The sequence below is a fragment of the Thermobia domestica genome, chromosome 12 (genome assembly GCF_964235325.1).
Source record: "Thermobia domestica chromosome 12, izTheDome1.hap1.1, whole genome shotgun sequence".
In the NCBI taxonomy this organism is placed as follows: Eukaryota; Metazoa; Arthropoda; class Insecta; order Zygentoma; family Lepismatidae; genus Thermobia; species Thermobia domestica.
In genome coordinates, this window is record NC_137465.1 from 145512103 (window position 1) to 145526801 (window position 14699).

A 14699-nucleotide genomic window follows, 5' to 3' on the forward strand; every position below is an offset into this window, starting at 1 on the left:
GGTAAAAAAAAAGGAATAATAATGTGTGTTGCATAAAGTATATGTACAGGTGTTCTGGAATGGCATAGCGTTTAATTTTAAATTCTAAAATGTTGCGAGACACCAATGGAGATGAGCGACGCAGCAGTGCGCCACTGCATACCTTCACGTAATCGATACTACTTCGGCTGTCAAAATTGGTTTAATAAACGCAAGCACTGGTTTTCTGAGAATGAAATCAGCAAATTGTGACGTCACATAGCAACCAGTTTCAAAGAACTGCTCTATACAAATATTAACAGCAACTTTATTAATAAAACAAAACTGTTCAAGGTATCAAATTTATATTAATAATACTTGTTACATTGTTTAACTTACATTGTAGCTATTAATATTGGTTTAACACTTTAAGCTCTAAACCCCATAATCAGATGTTATTCCGGGTTCAGCGGCGTTCATTGTCCTTTGAAAAATACCCGAAGTATGCATAAAATATATGCATATACATGAGCTTAAGGTGTTAAATCGCATATATTGTTGAAATATTTTCCGTTATCGAAAACGATCTTTCATAGTAGAATGAGGTAAATAAGCAATAGAATTACAGCACCGAAGAAGAAAAAAGGTTAGAAAAGGTTACTTATGATAGTTTAATTTACTAGAGTGATATGCAACCCACATTACTCTGTTGATGTGGGGAAGTATACCGTTAAGGGAGATATAGTACACCCAGGTAATTAACTAAAATGTTGGTCTTCAATTTCCATGTATTCGTTCTACATCCAGCAGAAATAAAACAAAGCAATAGCTAATAAAATAAAATATGTTTTATTTACGATTCTTTTAATTGCCATCGGAATTAAATGCTACATTGTTTTTACTTCATCTCTAATTAGATTTTCATTTGATATTTCTTTTGCCTAATTTTATGAATTGTTAAAATCAAGTAAATTAAATATTATACATTTTATCACTTGAGCTATCATTTCCATTATTTTAGGAACATACTGAAATGTTTATTACTTAAGATGTTTCGTTTCGGTTATTCTATTGATTGAAAAGTAACTTTCAACATTTGTTCGTATATTTTAGATGTACTTGATTTCTGTATAAGAGTAGATCTAAACTAAACACTTAATATCTTACCTCCGCGTAGCTTCAGTAATACATATTAGGCCTAGACGGAAGTGGTACGGTAAGGGTAACCTTGACGGCAGCCATCTTGAAATACGCCATTTTGAATTAAAGTTTTGAAAAATGAAAACCATAGCATGTGACACCTCATTTTAATAGCAAATTTTATCGAAACGCCAATGATATACTTATTTTTGTTCTATAGTTAACCAGTATGAATTTAGGACTGCTTCTAATGACTAAGAATGCTTTCATCCACTTATTATCACTAATACACTGGTTAGAAGTAGAAGTAAGGAACTTCCGCACATAGTAAGTATAAACAATTAACATGCCTGTAACTTTTCCCAAATGTGCGTATCTTAAAACTAACTTCACCATTCTTTTTCTGATTAAATTCTAGCCTCAAATTATGTATAATATTACCTTAGTCCTATTTAAAAAATTGAATTTAATTCAAAATGGCGGATTTCAAGATGTCTGCCTTCAAGGTCATACCTACCATACGACATCCCCCCAGGCCTTATATGTATCCACATGGTTGTTCTTCACTTTTTTCATTAACACTCCGTTTACAAAGGGTAGTAAGGGACTTCTGAGTAATCTCTAATAACTAGATCACAACTCTTAAAAATTATTTTAAAAAAATAGAAAACATGCACCAATGCAAAAATTTCTGTCATTACAAATAAAGCATACATGCCCTCTATCAGAAAAGAAAATCGTTGAAATCGGAGCCGGACACTTCGGTGATGCCCCTTATAAATAATACAACATGAATGTCAATAGTTTTGAGCTCTGGGGCGAAAGAAACACCTTAATTTCTAATTCTATTTTGGACAACTTCTGAGAGATTTCACTTTTCATTCAGCTAAATCATAAAACGTACAAAGTTAGTACCGGTATAATCTTTAAACTTTAAAGATATCCATATTTTCCTCTTTTTGTTTTCTGGAATATGTTATTATTAGCAGTTAAAATTTATGTTAGTATAAAACGTACAATGAATTCGAATACTATATAAGAGGCCACAGTCGCTCAGTGGTAGAGCGTTCACCTCTGATGCATCGGGTCCGTGGTTCGATCCCAGCACGCGCCACGTGAAATTTGTGGTGGACAAACACCATTTGCGTGGGCTTCCTCTGGGTTCTCCCGTTTCCTCCCAACTTCTCCATTCCACCATTTCATTCATTTCTCATCATCACCGTCTTTTTTTTTTTTTTTTTTTGCCAAACCGGTATAAGCGTGAGACCTAAAACTCAAACATTTCATTTCATTTTTTCGAATATTATATAATTCCATAACGTGATGACGTGAATCATGAGTTAATTACTAGTATATTTTTCTTGTTTCAACAGTTACATCTAGTTTGTTCAAAACTGTAATTTAAGATTAATTTTACGGAGCATTTATTCTGATATGATTTTTATTATTCAATACATATATTACTTGCTTGGCTTAATCATAAACTTTCACTCAGTCAGGATGTTTTCAAATTCTGCGTCGAGCTCGGGAAAAGTGATTCTTTCATCGCTTTTGAACAATCTCATATTGTTATGCTCAGGATAAATTAAATCAAACAAATATACGTTTTCTTTAGTATTCAATTGGGATCTGTACTTTTAAACAAAGCATTAAAATTCCCTATGGCCTTTTGAGGAAGGTGTGGACAGCTTTTCTTAATAACAAGAATAGGAAGAAGAATAAGAACACTATGGTTTTATATTTAATAACTATACATATTACAACACTTACAACCCAGTGTTTATACATTAATAAGGTTAAAACTTACACTTCAATTAACTGAGCACAATCGGAAATGTAATTATGTTTATGAATAACTGTTGACCTTATCTCAAATATATCAGTAAGTATATTAGTTTAACTTCAATGTTGCTCATACGACTGACAAACTATATTTTTTATCATAAACGTAAACTAAAAAAGGAAATTATGAAAACATGTAAAATAGTTTTAAAATACAAAATTTTATCTAGAAGTGTAATGAAATTTTTAAAAATAAATCTTTAAATAAATCATTTGCATGCACTGAAAATAAATGTCTAAATATGATAAATACGTGTATGAAAATATAGTTATCATTGATCTAAAGATAAAAATATGGTTGATTGTAAATCATCATTTTTAATCTTCCAGAAAATGGACAGAAACAACTTTTGTAAACCTAAAGGTTGATGTTATACAGTAACTACGCCAGCACCTAATAAGTTGAAACTGTTCTTGAAATATATCTTCATTAAGATTTTCATTATGACACTAGCAAGATGACAAGGTTTCCTCGTGTCTTTATTGTTAACGTATGTGGTCTTCAGCGTTGAGAATTAAGGTTCGATTCCCGGTAGGAGGACAGGATGTTTGGATCTCACGTTCCGTTATAGGTCGACGTCTCATATACCTCAGCAATGCTGGAAAAGAAGCTGAAGTTCAATCCAATCAACTAACAAGACGATACTCTACAGTATTATTAGTATGATATAGTCTAGAAGTACGATTAAAACTTAAAATTCCTTCTTTTTAACGTACGTACTATTGTACGTATTGATTATGTACGTACTATTGCATCTATTGTTGATTTCTGCACGTACTATTGTATCTACTTTTTGTTTATTTAGGTACTATTGTATCTATATTTTATTTATGTAGATATTATTATATGTATTGTTTATTTATGTGCGTACTCGTATTGTGCTTGTCATTTACATAGGCACTATTGTATCTATTCTTTATTTATGTGTCTATTGTATTTATTGTTACCTTCCCCTAATGGTGAGACACTTACTACTAACAGCGGCACAGATATTACATGTAATTTTAATCTCGTCTTATATGTTATTAAAACTGAAATAGTAAAGCCTTTATAGGAGAATACACAGAAATATGAATCGTATTAATTAGACCAGATCATTTATGTCAACATTATAATATTTTTTAATCTTTGAATAAATATTACACAACTCTGGTTACACACAATCGTCAACACAATATGCAAAGTACAAAGATCAAGTTAAATGTAGGCACGTACTATTGATTTTCATTTTGTACGAATTTACTGTATTTAAAGCTTTCACGAAATACATATAAGAAGAACTAAGCGAGGAAAATGAACAGACTATGAAAGCGGTTATCCAATACTCGAATCAGTCAAAAGCAAACAAAACAAATACGTTCTCATCAAATTCGTAGATATTTCCTAACAATGGAACAACACAAAGAGACTTGCCAGCACAGCAGACTTCGAAATTGGGTCTCGCGAGCTATTTCTTTCTCTTAAATTCCATTGCAAGAAGGAAAGACTACTTCCGAAGCTAAATAGATTCTTCTATTGTTTCAGCAAAAGCTATTTACATAGCATCAAAAGATGAACCGAGAAATGCTTACAATTGTTCTACCCGGAGCGCTCAATATACCATATTTTGTTATTGACAGATTATGACAAGTTCTCTCTTGCGCATACTTCTCTGTTTGGCTATGGAAGTTAATTGCTGTATTACTCAAGACGCTCATTTTGCAACTTCTGAAATATCGATTCGTAATAATTATAACACTTTTGAAGCAAGAGTAACGAAGCTTGAAGAAGTAATTATGCATTTCATTTCAACTGTTAACTGAGTAAATTCTAAATTTAAAGCTTATTTATAGTCGATTCATAATGCACTTTTACAAGTAGTAAGTATGTCACTATTGGGGTTAAATGTGTCACTTTCAGGAGTATACCTGTCACTGTTAGGAGTATACGCGTCACTGTTAGGTTTATGTACGTCACTGTTAGGAGTATACGCGTTACTGTTATGGTTATATACATCACTGTTAGAATTATGTAAGTCACTGTTAGGAGTATACACGTCACAGTTAGAATTAAATGCATCACAGTTAGATGTATACGCGAAACTGTTAGAGTTAAATGTCTCAGTGTTAGAAATGTGTCACTGTCAGAGGCATATGCATCACTATTAGGATTAAATGCGCCTCTGTTAGGTATATTGTGTCGCTGTTGGGAGTATACGCATCACTGTTAAGATTAAATGCGCTACTATTAGAAATACGCGTGTCACTGTTAGGAGTATACACATCACTGTTAGGATTAAATTCGTCACTGCTAGGGTAAAATGTTTCACATTAGGACTATACACGCCACTGTTATGATTAAATGTGTCACTGTTAGGACTATGTGTATCACTATTAGGATAAACCAAACAACAATAGCTATAACCTCCCACATAACAATGGATACTTTTCATAAACAATACATAAATAAATAAATAAATAAATAATATATTCCAGGATTATTACAACTATACGTGCAATGTTATTTTGCAATTGTTATAATGAAAACCTTGGTAAGGGTATACTTCAGAATCAGTTTGTTTAATGGGTACTATGGTTACTATACAGGATGATTTTGTAAGTTTGGGATTAATCAATATTCGTCATTTTCTCGAAAACTACCCATGAGGATGTACACTCACCTATATCATTTTGTTCATCTGCATGAGATCTATCGACTGGTATACGCGTATATCTTATTTTTGAATCATTTGTTAAACGCGCTAATAATATTATAGAAAAATATTTCATGTTGAATTTAAGTATGACTATCTAAATTCAAATTTCAAACGGTGAATTTGATACACGAATGCATTAATAATAATAATAATAATAATAAACACGGTTCTAAGTTTGAAACCAAAAATTATGAAATCAGACCTGTAGAAATCAGTGTTTCTTCCAGACATGTTTCTGGGGTGCTGCCCCCCGCCGAGCTCTGAGATAGCCCCCGAACGAGACCAAAATAATACGTCTATAATATAATAATAAATAAAATAGTACCAGAAGTGCCCCTCTCGAAATACTACGTGTGGCCCCCGGAACATTTTTTTTCTGAAAGAACGACTGGTAGAAATGAATTCGAAACTTTAAACTGGATATCTTAATCAGAAATCGAGAACCGAACATTCAGACTCTGACTGATCTTGATTATCAGAATTCCTAAAACCTATAGGTAACTAGTTCCTCCGTACAATTTCTGAAGCATACAAAGGGTGATTATTTTAAAACATGGATTTCATTTGGGTCTAGAATTTCTAACTGAAATCCGATTTTCATGTGGTTTGTGGCAAATCATCAAGGAAGAATGGGAAATTTATGAGACTATGTGTACTGGTTTAAATTCATACGGGGTAATATCGATCACGCCAGAAATTCTAGAAACAAATGAAATCTGTGAGTTTTAAAAGAATCACCCTGTAGAATAAATACTGAATATATATAGGACAAATATTAAAAGAAATTATCATACTGTACATCTACCATTATTTTCAATAAGAAAAGTGTAACATTTGTTTGTGTATTTTTGCTCCAAAATTACACTCCATTATTATATTTTTAGATAAAGTCACGGAATATCTTTTTGAAATATGTAGAGGTCAAATACATACATACATGTATCAATTCAATAAGAAGGAAACAACTGCAAGTGCATACAACGATTAGTTTTAAATGGGATACGTTTAATAAAATGTTTTATCATTTTTGCTTCGACTGAATATGTTCTGTTTGTTTTATGGTCATGTTAACTTGGGATTAGATACTTCACATATCCATCACGTATTACTTTTCATGTAAAGAGTTTTAATGTAACACTCAACATCTCTTGAACAATATTTCTTGAAATCACTTTCAATTCTTGTAGATAAGTTAGTTTTCTACTCTGTCTTCTAATAAGAATCACAACCTACTCGAGACCATTACAAGCAGTATGTGCGTCACTGTTAGGACTACGTTAGAAGAAGACTAACAAGAATAGATGCAATATCCTACTTAACAGTGTTTTTACAATACAGTAGAATAGTAATTAGAATATAATTATTAACGGGTAATTATTATTGGCAACAAACAACATACTTTCTGTAGCCATACTCGATGTTCTCGACAATACGCACACCAATTTGCCCTAGAGCATATAATTTTGTTTAAATTCATGTGATCTAACGATTGATGGGTATATGTATATGGTATTCTTTGGACAACATTATAAATAAAGTTTATAAAGATAATCATAACTTTGGTCTATGTCTCGTTACTCACACAATATATTTTCACCTGGTTAGTTTCGTAACGAAAAGTTTGATTAGCGTGTGCTGCGGAATATGTTTTATTTTCGTATCTGGCTTCGTTATCATATATCATCATTATTTCTTTCTTTTTCTTTTTTTCTAGATTTACAAAACAACTCAGTTTTCTCGATTTCCAAAAAACTACGCTCGAAGATTTACACATAGCCATATAATTTAGTTTATCTCAATGACATTAATCGATTTTTATGTACTCATTTTGGGACAAAATTGATTCCATCGCATACAGAGAAAGGAAACTAATGCATGTTATGAATGATTATAGTAAATACAATAGAAGGACTTTGTTATATATTGACCTTTTATTCAATTTGTAGAGATTAAAATATGAGATCAAGGAAAACGCACTCAATACAAAATAAAAATATTCAATATTACGACATATTTAAAATAAATAACATTAGTACGCAAATTCTGTAACACATAAGTAATCGTACTTCAATATAACTGCAGCGATGTTAGGAGTTAACATACATCACTAATGCTACAAACAGATAATCAAAGTGCAAAATTCAGCTAAGATTCTCTAGGCACAATCAGCTTGGCGACAGAGACCTGTCACAGACATCCCACGCAGAGAGATCAACCCTTTGCGTGTTAAATTTGCTTTCGGGAAATGTCATCGTTACGTGAAATGCACAAAGCTCGTTTTCCTTGATTTTTATGTATATAGCGCTCACTCGCGATTTCATATATACAAACTAGTAGTATCGCATACAGAGGAAGATAAATTAGTTTTAAAAGATAGTAGTTTATACCGAGTAGTAGTAGTTTATAGTAAAGTACCGAGTGTGCTTGTTATTGTATTATTAAAAATAAAATGGTAACCCAATGAAAATTATACTGATATCGGAGAGTATAGTGTAATATTTTGAAAGCCATGTCCGTCTTTAAGTCGGTCGAAGTCAATAGAAGATTTCTGTAGATTCTTGCAGTTCTGTGATTTTGAAACTCACACCAAAACAACAGGCATAATAACAATTTAAACTTTGTAGTATTCTAGTATTTGGAAAGTATTTTGTACGAACAATGATCACTAAATCATTATCTACATTGATCACCAATTCTATACCATTCTAATTGCCATTGTAGAATCTGTGTGGGATGGTTATGTGCTCCACCTTAGAATTCGGCTTCTCACTATTTTAATACGGCTCGTGATTGGAATGACTGCAGTACTAGCGCGCTAACGCCGACACTCAAGAGGGAAAAAAATCTTTGAGTTTTACATCCCACTTTTATGCCGGTTAGGCTAAAGGAGACGGTGACGATGAGACACTCAAGAGGGAGTCAACTGCGTCAGAAACCCCCAAAAATCTTCGTATTTCTTTTTAATACTTGTTTTGTCTGCACTAAAGGTGCTCTTATGGGTATCTATCCGGTTCGGACCCCATTTAATCTTTGTAACTTGACAGACAAGTCTTAACTAACTAACTGTGTGGCTTATGTAATCCGGAGGTTCAATGCCGCACTCACAAAAGCTCTCCATTGACTTCTGTGCTTAGCTAACTGTATCCAGTTTCTAATTTGTAGTCCTGCTTGTGTGAAATCCATCTTAATATTGTCCTCCCATCTGCTCCTGGGTCTTTCTAATAGTCGTTTTCCAAATGGATGAGCAGTTAAAGTTTTAAAAGCGTTCCTATTTTCTTTCATTCTGGCTAAATGACCTATGCACCAGAGCCTCCTCCAGACTTGATTACTCTAATAATATTTGGTAAACAGTATTAATTATATAGTTTCTTATTATGAAATTTTTGCATTCCCGATCATCTTGGATCCGAATATTCTTCTCAGTATTTTATTCTCAAATACTTTCAGTCTGCGTTCTTCCGTAAGAGTAAGTGACCATTCGAACAACAGGTATGTACACTTTTTAATAAAACAATACTTGCTTGAATCGAGAAATGATTGATGAAGCGTAAATATGTGATCTTACACTACATTTGTACTCTCACTTTTCTTATGAAGACAATACTTCTATCATTTTTCCTGAAATATAGGTGGAATACTTTAAAATTACTTACTATCTTCTCAGATGTAGAATAGTACCTGCTCAATCCTAGACAGATATAGTGTCTTGTAGTCTCAAACTCCCATCAACAAAAATTTCTGGCTGTACGTTTGCAATAAAGTAGTATGTTACGTTCAAATTTATCCAAGCAATATTCAAAAGAAAGAATGGTAAGAAAAGGTAATGGGACACGCCCATCAGCGCGATGGATGGAAACTTATCTCCCAGTTACATCTGATGATGGGCATTTCCAGTGTCAGAATCTGGTATCTGCAAAAGAGCTTTCAAAGCAAGTTCATATTCCAATTTTAGTGTCAGGACAATCTCAAAGCATCGGCTCCTATAATATGTCCACAACCCGACAAAGTTCAATCAATTTCTGGGAACCCTGTCCTAGTCAATTGGATTCCTGCCTATCTCAGATTACGGCTGAAGTTCCACGCGCATTACTGGATACAACATATCGTGCAAGCTGTCCATTTGGAAATGGAACGGACGTTGAAGATTGCCTCCGTTGCTTCCGAAAGTTGACGTTGTAGATTACCACTGAAAGGACGTTCCCTCTGGAGCCTCTTGGCATCGGATTTTCTATCTTTATCAGAAAGACAGATGTTGATATTAATTCCAAGAATTTAATAGTCCCCAAATTAAAAAAAAAAGAAAACTTCGTGATGTTTAAATAACAACCTCTGGAATTTGACTAGCGATTGACGTGCTATAGTTTAAGCCAGTTACATACATTTTGCCAGACCACTAAAATACCAGATTGCACCCTCCTAACTTTAAGGTTGTCCTTTGTTTTTCGTCATTGTGACGCAAATGCAATTATACATAGAATCAATCTTATTATTCAAATTTAATTGTCATAAAGTTTTGTTTAGAATCATCACCTATGAACGAAAATTAAATGTTCAGATAAAGCAAATAAAAAGCTCCTAAAATAAAGAGCACATCATTTAATGTTGAGTTGATATTTACAAAACTAACAGTATGTAATTAACGCTTATGATTGACAGTTTAGTTATCCGAGTTAATTTAGACTCAAATAGAGTTGTCAATTATGGGCTCAAATCTTGACTAGGTAATGATAGGGTTCCAATTAAATATAAATACATATTTTAAAACGAACATTACAAAAACAATCTTTTATTAGATCCCAACATAAGCATACCGAAGCTTATAGTTTCACATCAGGTGTGTGTTTGTGTGTGTGTGATACTTTATTTATCGGTAACTACTGGCAGGATCTAAACCAAATTTGGTTGGCAATTAGCCCATTGTATTGTAACGGTATTGTGTAATTTTTATATAATAACTTGTATTTACGGGCAAAATGTGCTTTTAAAATATGCACAAGCTGTTCAAAAGGAAGAAGAAGAAAATATAAAGAGAAATAAATGTAATTTCTTTTCTGTTATTATGATGTTCTGTTGTGATAGTGATATGATACGTTTTGTAAGTCGTCATAGCAACGGAAAGCATATAATATATGTAGAGAATCCATCTTGTGATATATACATGTACAATATTTAAAAGTGTGTAAAGTTTAATTTATTACCTACAATAAAAAAGGTAATATCTAAATGGTGTAGATGGATTTTGATAAAACAGTAACCTAGATTATATAAATATACGGACTGAGGGTTATAACGACATATAAAATATGCAAACAAGCATTAAGCTAATAACAAACTGGTGTTTCTCATAGTAATATACATTTAGTGGTCGTTATAGTATAAGGAATAAAGATCGCCCGAGCTCGGTTCGCCTTGGCTCGACTTGTATGTGGTACTTTATTTCTTTGTAGCTTCTGGTCAGATCTAAACAATATTTTTAACTGGTCAAGTAGTTCATTGTCTAAGGAATTAAGATCGCTATATTTGATAGCCGAGATCGCTTAGGGACAGGCTCAGCTCAGATTGTGTATGTCACTTTATTTCTCGATAACTAATGACCGAATCTGAACCAAATTTGGTGGACAAGTAGCCCATCGGCCAAGGAATACAAATCGTTACATATTACAACCTGGTTTGGCCGAGCACCAAATTTGCAGGCCGGCCGCAATCTTCTGAGTTTGATTCATCGATTGTGTTCATCGATTTGTATATTCAATGCAGTAACAAGCCATATGATACACAATTCCTTTTCAGTATTTACACATTTAGTCTCTTTTCTTTAATTACAATTAAGAATACTTGGACTTTTTACATTCTCAAATCATCATCGTCGTTTTATCATTTAGTGTTGTATACTTTCTCTAAGTTTTGTGGATTACACACTTGCTTTTATACTTACCCGTTTCGTATACGATTTGGTGCGCCTTTTTCTTACAATTAGGGAAACAACGAAATATTCTTGTTCTATCAGTTATTTCAAGATCAAGCGAGCATCCCAGTTTTTTTTATAACTTCTGCTTAAGTAAGAGGATGTTTCGTAATGAATCACCTACTTACGTGTTATACAAGTTCGTAATTGAAATATCATAGTTTGATATAGGTTTACCATGATGTTACGTATCAAGCTATGCGAAACCTAGTCTTGGGACACTGATTCGATTGCAAACATCGCTTGCTTTATGTAAATTAATATTGAAACTATTGTCGAAGTACTGGTTAATTCTAACCACTTCCGGTTTTGGTGGAGTGTTGCGGGTGGTAAAGGTTTGTTCTCTTAAGACGCTGGATGGACTGCAAAAAACAGCTTGTTACTATACATTACCGTTTTTGTTCTATGAGGATAAGTGTTAAAACTGAAAATTGTTAATTTCAACCACTTCCGGTTTGAATAGAGGGTAAACGGAGGAGATGGAGTCTATTCTTGGAACGCTGAATCGATTGAAAAACAGCTTGTTGCTAACTATTACCGTTTCTGTTCTATCGCTATCAACGTTGAAACCGAAAACGGTTAATTTATACTATTTCCGGTTTGAATAGAGAAATAGCGGAGAAGATAGACGCTATTGTTAAAACGCTGTAAAGACTGCAAAAACCGCTTGTTAATATATCTTACTGTTTTGATCTATGAAAATCAATATTGAAACCGGAAATACTAGTAAACTTCAACTACTTCCTATTTGGTAGAATGTTGCGAATGGTGGTGATATTTTCCTATCAAACGCTGAATCGACTGCAAAAAAATTTTGTTACTATACATTACCATTTTCGTACTGTGTAAATAAATGTTGAAACTGGAAATCGTTCATTTTTACCATTTCAGGTTTGAAGGATTAGCGGAGGATATGGAAACTAGTTTTAGAACGATAAGATGATTGAAATAAAATCGATTCTCAATATCTCTTATGCTTCTTGCTCTAATACCAGTCGACAGATGGATGCTCGGATATAGCCGTTCTATAAGACTTCTGATATTTATGCATAGCATAATTTGGATGTGTAAAAACTGTGTTGTTTCAATTTATTAGAAAAGAAACATACTTCAAAATAAGAGAAAGGTAAACAGATTAAAGAGGTAAACAGATTTAAGCGTTAATAAAGGATGTTTCAAAACTAATAAAAGATTTAAAGTGTGCACCATTTTTTCCGTTGAGTTGGCAATATTTTCAGAAGCACATGGAAAAACTCACGATGCAAGACACTATCGTCATAACATATTACAAATGCGGAAAGTATTGCAAATTATGTTGCAGGTTTCGACAGAAACACGCGATAAACGGAACAACTGTGAAACGAATGGTTCAAAAGTTTGAACAAATAGGTTCGGTGATGGATAATGAACAAAATGGATGTGTTTGTATCCGGGCGTTTGATCGAAAACATAACCACTGTAAGCTTTAGTATTACTGAGTGTTTGAGAAGTCAATTCGCCGCTGGTCTCTTGAGTTCAAGGAGTACGATGCAACGAATTTGGGCAAAACATGTTTGTATGTACCCCCACAATGTTCAGATGACTCAACAGCTTGCGAAGCCAAGCAACCACGTGAAGCGACGGGCATTCATCGATTGGGACCGTAGAATCCCCAAATGGATGATGATTTTTACTACAAAAATCATATTCAGTGACAAGGTGCATTTTCACCTGGATGGTTCTATATACAAGGAGAACTGCCGGAAAGAAGTGCAGTATTTGTCAATGGTGTTGCTATCGCAAGGTGATAACTGCAATGTTATGGAATTAGTACGAACCCATGGACTTTGTTTTCAATATTGATGAGATGATATTCCAGCTGGGTGACGTTACGTGTCACGCAGCGCGCGAAACCATGGGCTTCTTACAGCAGAAATTTCATGGGCGGATGAATTCGCACAACAGCGATCATAATTGGCCACCAAGGCAGTGAAATCTTACACTATGTGACATTTATCTCTGAGAATTTGTAAAGTGCAAGTTTTACCGCAAACGCATACCAACCATTCCTGAACTCAAGAAGAAATGGGACAACATGCCATCTTAAGTACTCAGTTACAAGACTGCGAAAATGTAACTACAAATTTTGTCAAAAGATTGCGTGTTATATGAGACATAGAGTAATTTATTGAATACTATTTTATGTATTTAAACGAATGTTGACTCTTTCAATGTATGCCACAACTTTGTCAATTCTTGCATACATAAAAGTTCTTTTTGTAAATTTAAATCCTGCGTTACTTTTAGGATACTCTTTATTTGTATATTTCTACAGTAATATATTGTGATGATTTAATTGCTACCTGAGCTATTATTGTTTCAATATAATTATTTGAAAATAGATAGTGGATATATGACCCTACTAAGCATGAAGATGTTTTGCTGTTTATCATTAAGAATGGAAAATGACTTGAAACGAAAGAGCAATTTATGATTGAAGCAAGCGTAAAACAAGTTTCTGTCATTTGATTCAATCAGCATTTGTGTTATGTCACTGTCTGTTTCAAGATAACTCACGTAAAATTCAACCAGTTTTAATGAATCTTAGCATGCAGGTTCCTCAAACCTTGCGAAATAAACCTATTGTTTGGGGTTAAAGTCTATGAAGAATAGACTTCTTTCAAGAATAGAAAAAAAAAATATGTTACAAGATAACTTCCGTAAAGTATTCAGATTCTATGTAGTTTAACGCATATTTTTTACAGCAAATCAGCAACTCATTAAGATGTTTTGCTGTATTAGCTTTGAGCATTAACATTTCTGTAGAATCGCAAGTTAGCTGGTGGTCAAAGTAATTATAAAAATAAATGTAAATAATTATAACTTATAATTAAGCACGATTTCGACCTATGGTGTGTATAGTGGACCAAAGGCTTGGGTGTAACAATTAGTTTCCAAACAGGAGTAACACTCAATTTCCATTCCATTAGTTATTATTATTATTATTATTATTATTATTATTATTATTATTATTATTATTATTATTATTATTATTATTATTATTATTATAAGTAGAAGAAGCTATGTTTCACTTGTACTACAATTTCTTTTTTCACAAC

At 33.1% G+C, this 14699-nt stretch overlaps 1 protein-coding gene across 1 annotated transcript in view; it reads right to left on the reverse strand.

Moving 5' to 3' along the window:
* LOC145666712 (putative G-protein coupled receptor No9) overlaps window positions 1-14699 on the reverse strand; it is a 601808-nt gene that overhangs the window by 173959 nt on the left and 413150 nt on the right. The window lies entirely within an intron of this gene.